The sequence below is a fragment of the Nyctibius grandis genome, chromosome 2 (assembly GCF_013368605.1).
Source record: "Nyctibius grandis isolate bNycGra1 chromosome 2, bNycGra1.pri, whole genome shotgun sequence".
Lineage (NCBI taxonomy): Eukaryota > Metazoa > Chordata > Aves > Nyctibiiformes > Nyctibiidae > Nyctibius > Nyctibius grandis.
In genome coordinates this window covers 105936500-105949958 of record NC_090659.1, presented here as the reverse complement: position 1 = coordinate 105949958, position 13459 = coordinate 105936500, and the positions used below count along the sequence as shown (strand labels likewise).

At 40.5% G+C, this 13459-nt stretch overlaps 1 protein-coding gene across 3 annotated transcripts in view; it reads left to right on the top strand.

Annotated features, from left to right (window-relative positions):
• Positions 1–2473: 2473 nt before the first annotated feature.
• Positions 2474–13459, top strand: part of SGCG (sarcoglycan gamma) — a 180088-nt gene continuing 169102 nt past the window's right edge. For all 3 annotated transcript variants that reach the window (XM_068425434.1, XM_068425439.1, XM_068425433.1), the window contains exon 1: positions 2474–2664. The gene's annotated coding sequence lies outside the window, so the exon portion shown is untranslated. The remainder of the gene's footprint in view (positions 2665–13459) is intronic.

Here is a 13459-nt window from a genome sequence, read left to right as displayed (position 1 = left end):
CAACCAGCTAGACATTTATTATTAACCATTATTATTTTCACCAATAGTGTAACAGCACCTGGAAGTCCAGACTGGCACACCATTTTTATGCAAGAGATGCCTACTAAAGTATCATCCTTAGATCTCCTGGTAACAAACTTTTGTGAAAATATCTATACATACTAAATACTTAAAATTATTTTTAGACATTGGTACAGTGATAGGATTGATGAGCAACAAGAAGAAAGAAGATTCTGCATGACAGAGGGCAGGAAGAATAATGATGAGAGAAAACCAAAGGGAAAGATATGGATTACATAGTCCTACACTAACGTAGGCTAGCTTTTTTTTTTTTTTTTTTCAATCCAACCTATACCCTGGCTAGTCTGTGCATACAATACTTCAATTATTGTAAATCACTCATGCAACACAAGTCTTGTGCCAGACACAAGTTCACCACATTTCGCTACAGCTGTCCCAGAATAGCTGAGATACAAGGGGTTGGAAGAAACTGGAATAAGACTCTGACTGAAAAAGAGAAACACTTTGAAGTGTTGTAGGTCATGCCAAAAAGTTGCAGGAAATCAATGGAGGACGGGGTTATTTCACATATAAATGATAATCTGGATGAAGAGATGAATTTCATGTTCAGCATTTCCTCTTCTCATTTCTACAGTAAATACTTCAATGACACACTTCAGCATAAACCCAGTAATTCCTGCTCCAGTTTCATCTATCCCAGTGTGTATCCCATCTCATATCTCAGTCATTTTCCACTTGAGGGACAGTAGCCATTCATGAACTGCCATCAGCAGTTCAGTTCATCAGCATGAACTTCCCTTCCCATCACCAAACATTAAAAGAAATGAATTTACGTGCCCATAGGTGCTTCAAATTGGGTTGGCTAAAAGTTAAAACTCAATTCAGTTCTCCAAGGGCCAGGATGACATCAAGTCTGTAGGCAATATTGCTTTTACTGCTACTCCTTGATGTTTAGGATCCACTTTGCTATGCTGGTTGTAAAGGTGAGTTCAGTTTGGAAAGCTGGAATCCAGCTAGGATGGGATGATTTGCTGGAAAATGGCAAGACACACTGCACAATTCTTACAGAAAAGGTTTATAGACAGTGCAATTTCTATTCCATACACAACCAGTACTCCCACTCCTTTCAACCAAATACTTCCATGTGTTCTGCTCGGATTTGCTAGCTCTTTCAAGCTGTGACTTGTTCTTTTGATCTCCAAGTTCCTCCTTGTCTTAACAGTTCCTGCAGTGCTTCCCTTATTTCCTACTTTTCCAATGCTTTCACTCATACATATCTCCCCTAATTAAAATCCCTTTTAAATTAAAATCTCTTCCTCAGCAGCTCATTTTCTAATAGACATGATAAGGGAGTCAAATTTCTTCTCCATACCTATCATCTCAGTTTCACATGCATTTCCCCCCAAGCCCCGTAAAATTCTGGCTTCCCCAAACCCCTCATCTCGCCATTCTCTTCACCTCCTAAAACCCCACTTTTCTCCACTCACACAATACATTTTCTCCTTTGTCCCCTGACAACCTTTTCCCACTCCTTTCTCCTTTTCAGTTACCCCATTGGTATTCGCTCCTCTCCGCCTTTCTGAACACCCTTGTTGTAAAATGTGTCAGAAAAAATATATTTATCATCTATCTTCCCAATCTGCAAGTCACTCTTCTTCTCTGTCACGGGCAATTTCCCTCTTTACCTCCCAGATCCCTTTTTCTTCTCCTCTATGACCCAATCCCATATTCCCCCAACCTCCTCCGGCATCCACCCTCTGCTCCTTTTGTGCCCTCCACAACCTCCGTCCTGCTCCAGCTCCTACCACACATCTCAAAGCCTTCCCGGAAAACCGCTCCCAAACTCGAACCTCCCAGACTGACCCCGAACGCGCCCGGCCCAGCCCGGCCACGACCCCAAACTCACGCCCCGCCACATGTTGAGGCCGTGGCGGCTGCTCCAGCCCTGCCCGGCCGTCGGCCCCCGCGCAGGCGCACTCTGCGGAGCGCCAGGCGGGACGGGGGCGCCCTCCAGAGGCGCCGGCTGCTCCCTGCCCTACCCGGCCCTGCCCTGCCGGCGGCGAAGCGCCCCAGGGCCCCGCCGCCCGCGAAAGACGGGGAGACAGGGCTGCGGCTTGGTGAAGGGGGCGGCGGTGCAGCGACGCTCGGCGGGAGCCCCCCGTACATCCCAGGGCCGGGCCCTGTCAGAGCTACTGAGCTGCCGCCGGTGGGGCCGCGCCCGGCGCCTGTTGCCACGGGGAGGGCGGGCCGTCAGGGTGGGGGTCCCGCCTCCCTCAGGGCGGCCGGGCCAGGAGGGACTCGGCGGCGCGGGAGCTTGGCTTCTCCCCGGCCGCGGCGTGTCGGCGCGGCGGCGTGGGGAGGAGAGAGGGAGGGCACAGCTCGTTTCCCGCCTCCCGCTCGGCATCTTCTCCTCCCTCCCCCTGATCCTCCTCCCTCCCCGCCGCGCCGGCGAGGCTGCGAGAGCGGCGCCCGCCAAGCGCCCGGGGCTGCCGCCCCTCCAGGACGGGGGAAGGAGGCGCTGCCCGCGGGGAGGAATCTGGATGAGGACTTGTGCCTCAGGGCGGGTTCGCCAGCCCCTCGGGCATGAAGGGGACGCGCGGGGACTCTGCCGTGCCCTGCCCTGCAGCCGAGCGGGGACATAAGGTAACCGCCCCGCACGCCTTCCCCCTCAGCCGTGCGCGCCTCGCCCCCGTCCCGCCCGCCTCGAGTGCCGGGAGAGGGCAAGTGCCATCCGAAAAGTTATCCTCATGCCGCTGGCCGAGGGGCGGAGGAGGCAGGCGAGGAGGCAGCCCTCGGTCTAGGGTTGCACATCGGTTTATTCGGCAAGACCCGCTTCGCGCTCTAGAAACCCGGTCGCGCCCCTGAGGCTATGCGGTTCCCGCGGGGGTGAGGCGGGGAGGGGCTGAGAAGTGTGGCGGTTGTGCTGGGGCTTGTGCCGCCGGGATCCCCTCGCCTCAGCGCCTGCGGTTCGGCAGCGGTGTCCGTGGCGGTGCTGCGGCCGGCAGAAAGTTTCGAGCGAGGGTGAGGGGCAGAGAGGAGCGGGAGAGGATCGGGGAGGGGTGTGCGTGGGGAGGGGGGGCGGCCTGTTGCGGGTGGGCAGTGGGTGCTGCGGCCTCCCTTCCCGTGGCAGCAGTGGTGCTGCCAGCAGTTCGCTGAACTTGTTTCACTCTTCCGTGCTTAGTTGCCATTTGTTACGGACAGGTAGGATTAAGTATCCGGGGAGGTATAACGTCGTTTAGTCTTCTGTGAAATTTGCTAACCTCCTTGTGTCAGCTTAGATATGTTTGGGAAAAGAAAACAAACGTCAGAAATCTTACCAGAAGGAAATGCATGGCAGTACACCTGAGACTTCAGTACGTTTGTTGTTGTGTGACATAACTGTAAAAGCACTGCTGTTCTTTCTGAATCACACTTTGGGGCTTTTTAACTGAACACTTGTGGATTAAGTATAAACTTTGAATAAAATATGTGGATTATCATTAACACTATTGAAGATTAAATCCCACTTTAAATGTTTCACAGTTATGTTCTTCCCCCTTTCATCATAGTTTATACAAAGGACAGATTTGTATTTTTTGCTGAGTTCTAAAATCATTTGAGGAATAAAAAGTGAAGAGTGCCCCACAGAGATTCTAGGTACCTTTGCTATAAAGTGAAAAAACAATATTGAACCACCTTAAAGAAAAACAAACAAAACCCCTATACTTTCAAAAGCCTCCTTCCTTACTAACCCAAAGAAGTGTACATTGCAAACTGACCTGAGAGTGAAAACATTTAAGTCATTTCAAATAAGGCAAGGTCCCCTTTATAGAGAATGTTCTGCATTAACTCTCTTGGTTAAACTGGAGATAATCTACTTCAAGAATTACCAGCTGCAGTTCTGTTTTACTTCCAAATTTTCGTGTACCAAGGTAATCTCACAATGTTTATTGCAAAAGCTAAAGGAAAAACTTAAATGCAATGAGCTTAATTTCATTAGATCAGAGAAGTATGTATAGCTTTTTGGTTTTAGGTTTGGTTTTTTTTCTTTCCATAACACAAATCTAGAACCAAATTTAGGGGGAGTATTCAAAAGCAGACTAGATTGAGCAACATCCATCTGTTACTGCAGGTAATGCCTGTGATTGTTTATTGGACATTGATAAGGCACTATACTTAAAGTGGTTTACAGATTGGGACTTTTCTTAATAAACACAGTTATATTCCCTAAGAAGGTCTGTCACAGTTAATGACCCAATGCAGCTTGGAGAGTACTTCATGTATGCTCAGTTTTTTGTATTGCATTAAGCTGAGAAAGGGTTGAGGAAAGAGAAGTGTAGGCACGTATAAAACTTGAAATGCTTCCCAATTTTGTGTGTTTTGGTTTTTTTTCCATTGTCAGCTTCAAATATAACATCTCTCTGGGCTTTCATGCAAATGGCAGATCTTATTAAACATGAAAAAAATTTCTGTTCTAAAATGTTCTGTAGTTCTTACTTCCTTAAAAAGATAGATATAACTAGGGAATTATCATTTTTCTTGACAGCATGACAGTTAAAACGTGGTTTGCATAGGAGCAAGCACATGTAGGGTATTAAAAGGTGTCATTCTAAACTGTCATTGACTAACTTTTCAACGTGTTTTTGTGAAAGTGAACATATTGCTTGTAAAATGACTGCCAGGATGTAACTAAGAGGTAAGAAGGAATTAATGTAGCGATGTAGGGTCTAATTTAAGATTTTGAGCACGGATTTAATATTTGGATGCCTATGACTTCAGTGCTTAGTTTTGTAAACAGGTATGTGAGTTCATTTTCTTCATATTGACATCCCAGTTAAACTCACGAAAGTACTGTTGATGCAGCAGTGCTTAAGCTATGCAGAGGTGGTGTGTAGAATTTTGCCTTTTTATAACATACTGAAGCAAAATGCTTTGTTTGCTAAGAAGCTTTCTGTTCTGATAACATGTCCAAATTGTATGTAGCTATTGCTATCAAACGCTGAGCTTGTGTTAGAAGTCAGGAGCTTAAGTGTTACTGTGTGTTGAACAAATATTCTTTTACAGTATGTGAAACCTTAAGCAATGAAAATGGCTGGGTGAAGCAAGGGAGGCATATAAAATGCCATTAAGGTATGGGAGTGTGGGAAGTTTGGTAAAAGGGCAAAAAAGAGAAGGAATTTAGGAATGGAGGGTTTTTTGGACATGAACTTTTGCCATAAAAACTAAGTTACCAGCTTTTGAAGATAATGCATACCTTGAGGATTTGAGGTAAAGGTATACCTGGAGAAACAGTTGAGGTATTTGCTTTTACCTGAAAACTATGGTTGCGTATACAGCATTTTTCTTGCAGTTCTGTTTGCAAACCTTGTACTGCTTTACTTTAAAACCTTCTCTTGAAGCCTTCTCTTGAACTATGACAGAAAATTTGTTACGTCATTGTTAAACCTGTCTGGTGTGGTTGGACTAGGTAAAATCATGGTGAAACTAGTTAACTGGGTGTAGTGTTTCTGTAGAAGCAAGAGACTGATACAAAATGGAGTACTGACTAAAGAAAATTCCATCTTAGTTACAAGTTCAACACCCAGGCACTGAGGGGTGCATACTATAAATCTGTAGAAAGTCAGGGCTAGCTTTTGGGAAATAATTTTTTCTGGTGGCCACAAACAAGTAGTATTCCTGCAGCATGAGCAGAGTGAGCTTTCACTTTGTGTGCCCATTCTGGGTGTTTTTCCCTGTCTTCTGTTAATATTTTCTACTGATTCTCTGTTAGGGGTGTATGTCCCTGAAAATCTTAGCAATCTAAAGTCTCTTAACAAATTGTCATTATATTAAATTTGATGTTAAATTTACGTGCTTTCTGCTAATATGTGGAGGTTTAGCTTTAGCAGAGTGATACTGAACATCTAATTATCTTTTTTTTTCCACTTCAGCGGAGAGACTCACTATGATGTTCCAAATTAATATATTTGTGAATATTGCTGTTGATTTAAGTCACATAACACGTATCAGCCTCTGAAATTGAAGAACTAACTTTTGGAAACTGCAACACATGTATATCATACGAGAAATACCCAAATAAGTTACGTACTTGTGGTTGTGCATTAAGCATTCACTGCTTCTGAAGATGAACATTTATTGTAAACAATTCTGAAAACTTCATAATATTATATCTGTATAAACCTGGAGAGATAGCTTCTATTTGTTTCGTAAGAGTTGATCTATGGAGTTCGGATTTTGTATAGTGAACACCATTACTCTTTATTATTATAAAAAAACCTGGTACAAACATGTTTCTCTGTGTTGTAAAAAAGTAGATAGCTTTTAGAATAGCAGCTTTGAGGAAAAAGTTTCAAGATTCAAGAAATTGTACAGTATGTACAAAACAAAAACATGCATTAATTAAAAAAATTACAAAATAGCACATATATAAGTTTATAACCCAGCAATTTATTTGACTTCAGAAACAAGGAAATTATTTGTATAACTATCTGGCAGTTTCCCCAAAATAAAGTTTCTTTGTTAATGTGGAATTGTAAACTAATTTGCAACAGTATTTGTGAAAAATGTAATATGTGGAAAATCATAGCATAATACTGTTTCCCTGGCTTGATTTCTTTAGACACAACACTTCTTCGGGCTGTGAAGTTTTGCATAAAGATTTTTGCTAGGAGATCTGAAGATGCCTGTATTTTTTATATGTATTTTTCACAGAGGTGCACATGTACATAACTAAAAAGTACTGTCTTCCTGGTGCCGGTTCAAAACTTGCAAGTATTTGCATCAAACACCAAGCAAAGAAAATTGAATGGGAAGATCTGGCTGATTAAGTAAATTTTTCTGGAATCTCCCACTCTACTCTCAAAAACAAACTCCCCAAAATCATTTGAGAAAGAAGATTGTAACCAGTCTTGAAAATAGTATGGTAGCAGCCATTGTGGAAGTCCAGAGACGGCCTGCTACCTCCTCCTTGTTATTTGAGCTCACACTGTTTTCTGAAGCTTTCTATTCTGTAGAAAGAAGGTTCAGTTTTCAGAAAACAATTTACTGTGTCTTGGCACTGCCCAAAGCCATCTTTTTGTCTGAAGGGCAAGGTCATATTATTACTTCTCTTGGGATGACCTGTGTTCTTCATGGGTCTAGAAGAAAGTCCAGAGGTCTTCTAGGATCTTTTCAGGCATGTAATGAGTTCACTAAGCCTTGCAAACAGTGGGATCTCCTTCTTCCCTTAGTTCACTGGCTGGCTAATGCAAGGTCATCCCAGGAAGTTCTTTAATTGCTTTGGTCAGTGCAAGACAAGTCAAATTGAACAACCTTAATGGTCTTGTCAGTATGAAGAATGCTCTCCTGCTCCTATCAGTCTATAAAATTCATTGAGGCAATTAGAGACACCCATTTTGTGATTCCACCAGATTCGTTGTAGCGGCCTAATACCAGTGGGCATTGGTGGGAAAAAAATATTATGGTTGGGGAATTACTTCTGTATGTATGTGTGGTATATATGATAGTGGCTGGTATGTGTACTGTATGGTAGCATACATATTCCTGATGCTTCATATTCTCCGACTAACATTTTATGGTAAATTTACTGAGATGGCAGCTGCTTGAGCATTGAGTGATTACTCCTTCAGACATCAGAGCCTCCGTTTTCTGGCAGGTTAACCAAACTCATGACAGTATGCTTCTTCACTTTTCCCAGTCAGTGAAAACAGATGCTTACTGCATAGGTTGGGGCTTGTGTGAATCAAGATCAATGGTGTTCAGAGAAGCAGTTGTTTCGTTTCAGCTTTTTGAGTTTCAGGAAGTCCAAAATGCATGCACATTGTTCTTACATAAACTTCAGGAATTGCTGATGAGAACTGACAACTCTTGATAGTACTGCGTACTATGTAAACCAAAAAGCAAAGGGAACCAGGTCAGTTACAGTTATTCTATCTCAAAAAAAAAGATACGAGTTTATAAACAATTCAGGGAAAGGCAGAGAACACATCAAGGAGATGCTATACTTTCTTCAACAAATGATCAGATTACAGCTCTTCAGCTTCTAAAAGAGGTGATAAAAGGTAATGTGACAAAGTCAATGACATTGGCATGAAAAAAGGTGAAGATGGGCTCATTATTCACCATTTCTCATTGTATGATAATGTTCGGTGCAATTATCAGTCAGCAATAAAATAAAACAAATTATTAAGTAATTAAGCTGTCAGACTCATTGCCACAGAATGTTATAGGGGCTCATATATAAAGGACCTGAAAGGAGAGTATTCAGATTGACGGCCTGTGAGTTCACTGATAGGCATCAGGTGGAGATGGTCAAGAGGCAGTTTCTGGGCTAGGAGTTCTCTTAGTCTCAAGTGCAGACAGGTAGAAGAGCATGCCAATGATGGAAGTGTCAGTCCTTGACCTGTTTCTCATGTTGTTTTTCGTAAGCATCCTTTTTATCAGAAACAAGATAGTAACTTGATACACAAAATTTGGCCACTGCTGTGTTCAGCTATTTGCTATGGATGCCGTGTTTGGCTGCAAATTGACATTGTCTCAAAAGAGTGTGTTCAGATAGCCTTCTAACTGGAGCCTGATTAAATTGTCTTGTCAAATGTAGTATTTTAATTCAAGAATGTTCAATGCTTTCTTCTTGTTCAGTCTGTGTAGAGAAAGTTACAGCACAAAATTTAGATGATCTGAATCACTTATTACTCCTTTTAAATAAAAGATCATTAATAGTCATGATGTTAAGTTGTGGTGCTGGTTGGTAAAATACCACTTAAAAAGGCCAAAAAAAAAGCTGTGGTTTGGGGCATAAGTAGGCACCCTCATCCCTGCATTTTCAAGGGTGGCATTACCAGGATATTTCAGTCAAGTTTTGCAAAGAATTTACCCAAGATATCAATAAGGACTTTCCCTGTTCCGAAAGATTATTTCAGGTTGAATGTTGTAGACGTGCTTCAGTTCTTGATGCACCTGAACATTACTTTGAAATCTATGGCAATACTATAATATTGCACAGGTCTTTACTGATTCTAGTGCAAGGGCATACATTAAGAAATTGAAAATGCAATTAAAGATACTACATTTTAAGGAGTATATTTGGTTTCATGTTAATAACAAACATTGCATGTTTAGGATTATAGTAAAGTTGAGGCTATTGAAATCTTGAATTCTAATTTCTCTAAAGAAAGGCAAAGTCAACTTTACCCAGACCAGCAGTGATGCTCCCCCTCCCCACCCCAGCCAAAGTAACGGGGCTTCAAGAAAAACATATACATTAACGGGAAAAGGCGTTTTTTCTCTTCTTTCATAATAACCTTTTGTTAGAATATGCTATCATCTTAACAGCAAATATGACTGATGGCTGAGAGCAAAATAGCAGTCTCATCAGACCTGCCTTTTTAGGGGAAGTCATTATACTTCTGAAGTGTCTGCGGTAACCCATCAACATGGGTTATTGGGTTCTTATTACTGTATAATTATGATATATGTATGATTCTGCTCTTTGTCCATCTTGCACCTACCTATCTAATCCCTACTTAGAGACTCTTTTCATGAGAATAGGAATAGATTGTATTTTTTGAACACTAGCCTTTGAGCAATAGAGGAAGTATGTATTTACTGTCATTGCTTTCTTATTCCCATAAGTGAAGGTCAGCCTCTAAATCTGAGACACATGAAATATCTATACTAAAAGCAAACATCCTTCCCCTTAAGTATGATGCTGTGTATCTCTATTATCTTCTGGTTAAAACTAGTGATTGCTAAACTGTTCTCATTTTTGGAATTATCTTTTCTTGTGGTAATCTATCGAAGACACAGGGGGTATCTAACACTTTTTCTTGGAACTGTTACTGTCGTTATACAATGTCTCCTACACAACGCTTACTGAATTATTTGGAATATTTTGAAAGTACTTTTAAATTATGGCAATTTTTGTCTGGATCTGTGTTTGGGATTTTTTTTTTTTTGGTGTCTGAATGATAGGTTAACTTGCAGCCAGTTCAGTCAGTAACCCAAAACCAGCATCTATTGTTATTGTTTGCTCAGCTGAGTCCAAAAATATGCTAATAACAAATCTATTCAGTCCCCCATTCCAACAGAAAATGCGAGTGTGCCGAAGCATGCCGGTGAATTCTTGTCTCAGGTTGCTTATATACTTGGCACCTGCACGTATGTCTTTGAGCATGCCAGACTTTTATCTGTGATGAATGCAAAACTGATTGAAGACCTTATATTGCCAGATAATAATTTTTGGACATGCATGCTGATTCATGTGTTTTCTTTAGTCCTATCATCAAGCTGGTGAACAAGTGCAGAAAATTTTTCTCATTTTTCCAGCCCATGTTCCAGCAGACATTTGCTGCATCCAGTCTTGGCTGGCAGGCTTACTTCAGCATCCATGCCTATCCAGAAATCAGCTCCTCATGCAAATATCCAAGAGTTGAGGCCATCTGTGAAATCTGCTTCTCATCTATTCATCATTAGGGTTTATTGATTGTACTGTCATTTTTAGGTATAATCTCTGACTCAGGGTCAGTCTCTTTACCATGAGTACTGCAGCTTCCAGCTCACTATGTAAATGATGAGCATGGACTCAGAGGGTCTTTTTGCACAGCGTGCAGAAAATCCTAATTAACAGCAGAAGTGACTAAACTAAAATAATTTTTATAGCTGCGTACAAAATCCTGTTTTCACTTAAACTGCAGCTCCGTGAGGTTTTGGAATACTTAGTGGGGCTATAGGAATACAGCTTTGGGTAAGTTCACTACAAGCTTACCTCACAGCTATGTCTACAATTCATTCATTTTTCCTGGCTATTATGTTTTTATTCATGCGGCAAAAAGTTCTAAAAAGATAATACAGATTTATTAGTTAGCAGAAGACTATTTCTTGGAACCTGAATTTGTCTTGGCAGGTTGAGCTACTGTGTGGTTTTTCTGTCTCTTATTTATGAGTTGCAACAATTGAACTAATGTTTACAGGGGCTAAGGAAGCTACAAATATTTTTTACATGTCTCCCATATGCAGATTTTTCATAGGGATAAAGATCCTACTAAAACTTCATCTCAAATATCAAGGTATCTCTCAACCAGTGTAACTGTCTACAAACAGGATCCTTCCTGTGAATTGTTAACTTACTCTGAAGGAATTTTGAATCCCATTTCAACCTATTGAGATCTGCTAAAACTTTGGAAATATCAAGGACTATCACACACGCTGTCTTTGGGCTTGATCTGCAGTAGCGTTCTTTCTGAGAAATAATCTTCCTGTGAGCTTTCTTCTTGTTTACCAGAGGAACAGCATAATTGTCAGTATGCATATTTGATAAATACTGCGCTTGTGTTTGTAGCTGATAAAAAATTTAGGAAAACAGTTCTGAGACTACTTTTTAAAGTAGACAATTAGGGCACAATTCAGTTGACTGCAGATAGGCATCTGGGCCCTATGGTGTCCTGTCTGGCCAGTAGTTGTTGCTATGGAAGGACAGGAGTGTCCCATATTTGGTAGCTCCATGTAGATGCCTCAGATACTCTAAGGCACCTAAAATACTTTTTTTTTTTAGGCAATTGAAAACATCCTCCATTGACAGGATTGTCAGCTTTGCTGACAGATAGACACATCCATGTAGATTTTTTTTTTTCAAATCTTGATGTGGATTGCACTCCGATTTCCCAAAGCCAAAATGATACTTCTTGAAAATTTCCAACAGCAAAATATGCATGTGTACAATAATTTGATGAGTAAGAAATTGTTGTTACTATAAATAAGAGCCATGATTTTGGGGACTGCATTGTAAAAAGGTATTTATGTGTATAAACACAAATATATTCCATATCTTGGCCTCTGTTCCCTTTTTTTCTACCTGTAATCTTGTAAGTTTGGAATCTGAGTTCATCAGAAATTTATTGGTAGAGGAAAGGGTTCAAAGTGTTTTTACTCTGTAAAGTCCTCCAGGTTCTGGAAACGCATGAAATACCTATGCTGCCCCAGTTGACTCCATTGATTCAAAATTACTAGGTTGTGGTTTTGTGGTGCATAAAAATGTGAGTGCTAAAAATGGAAAATATCTATGTATGGCAATAAAAAATGTACATGAGCAATAACTAACCGTTTCTTTCTTAATTCTGTTCCGTTGTCCAGTATTCTCCAAAGACAATGACTATATGAAAGCAGTAAGTTAACTATAACTATCAGTGAGAGTATTTTTATTACTTTATCTGCAGTCATGTGAAAAAATAATAAAATACGTACCTGACAATAAGTGGATTGACTGAAGTTGATTGTAGTAACAAGCTATCTCTACAATCAGCTGCAACAGACATCACATAAAAGTTGCCTGATCCTGATAACGTTTGGAGAGACTGCCATGACTTTCCCTGAGTAACTCCGGAAAATTGATTCATTCTTTCTGTTCATTCTTTTGAATAGCTTATTAATGCAGACATTATTCTAAAGGAGATGCTGCCATGTCTTTTCCTTCTGGTAGGTTTAGATTTAAACTCATCTAGCACCAAGTACGAAATGAATTATGCTTTTTCACAATCTAGATCTTTAATGAGAAAAAAAATCACGAGATAAAATTAAGATGCTCGAGGCTTTTGTCACAAGAAAGCAATTGGTATTGCGTAAGAAAGAAGGACAACTGGTGGTATCTTCAGTAGTCACAGATTAAGGAAACAGAGTGATTCTACTAGAAATAAAAGATTATCTTTTTTTCTTGTAAAACAGTCTTACACTGTATCATTATTCTGTAGAATTAGTTGACAGAAACAAGTGAGAATCTTGAACTGAAACTATGTGTTAATAATAGGAAGAACACAATGCTGGTAAGTAAAAATGTCTGAAAGATACTCAAAGCAATTTCATTTATCTGCTTATAATGGGTGTTAAAATCATCATAATTTTCTGATAACAGTTCTGGGAAGTGGTATACTCTTACAGTAGCTGAAATAAGTCTCCTTTAACATGGAAGGGCTGTCTGTATATCTCTCCTAAGTGGACAGTATGTCCCAAAAGAGAGTGGGATCATACAGTAACCTATATGTCATTGGAGATAATCATATTAGGAGTTAAGGATAGCTATCTGCATAGAGGTATGTGCAAATATATGCAGGTGTTTGAGTTTCAGCAACTATTGTGGAAATTGCTGTGACTGTGCTGCCAATGTAGGTCTGTTAGACACACCAAGCACAATGCCATGGGAAGATGCATGCACTATCTTTACTTATTGTTACTGGCATAGTTTTAACATGCTATAACAGGACACTATTAAACATGACATTACTCGAAGAGGACTCTTGAAACAGTTTATAAAATCGCAAAACTAATTAATTAACTACAATAAAATTCTGTATTTCTGAACATATGTATTTGCCAATATACTTTAAACTTTCATGTTACATATTCTCTGTGATGATAACTACTTTAAATTCAAGAACTGCCTTGTACTGAGAAATGCTTGGGTTATTAT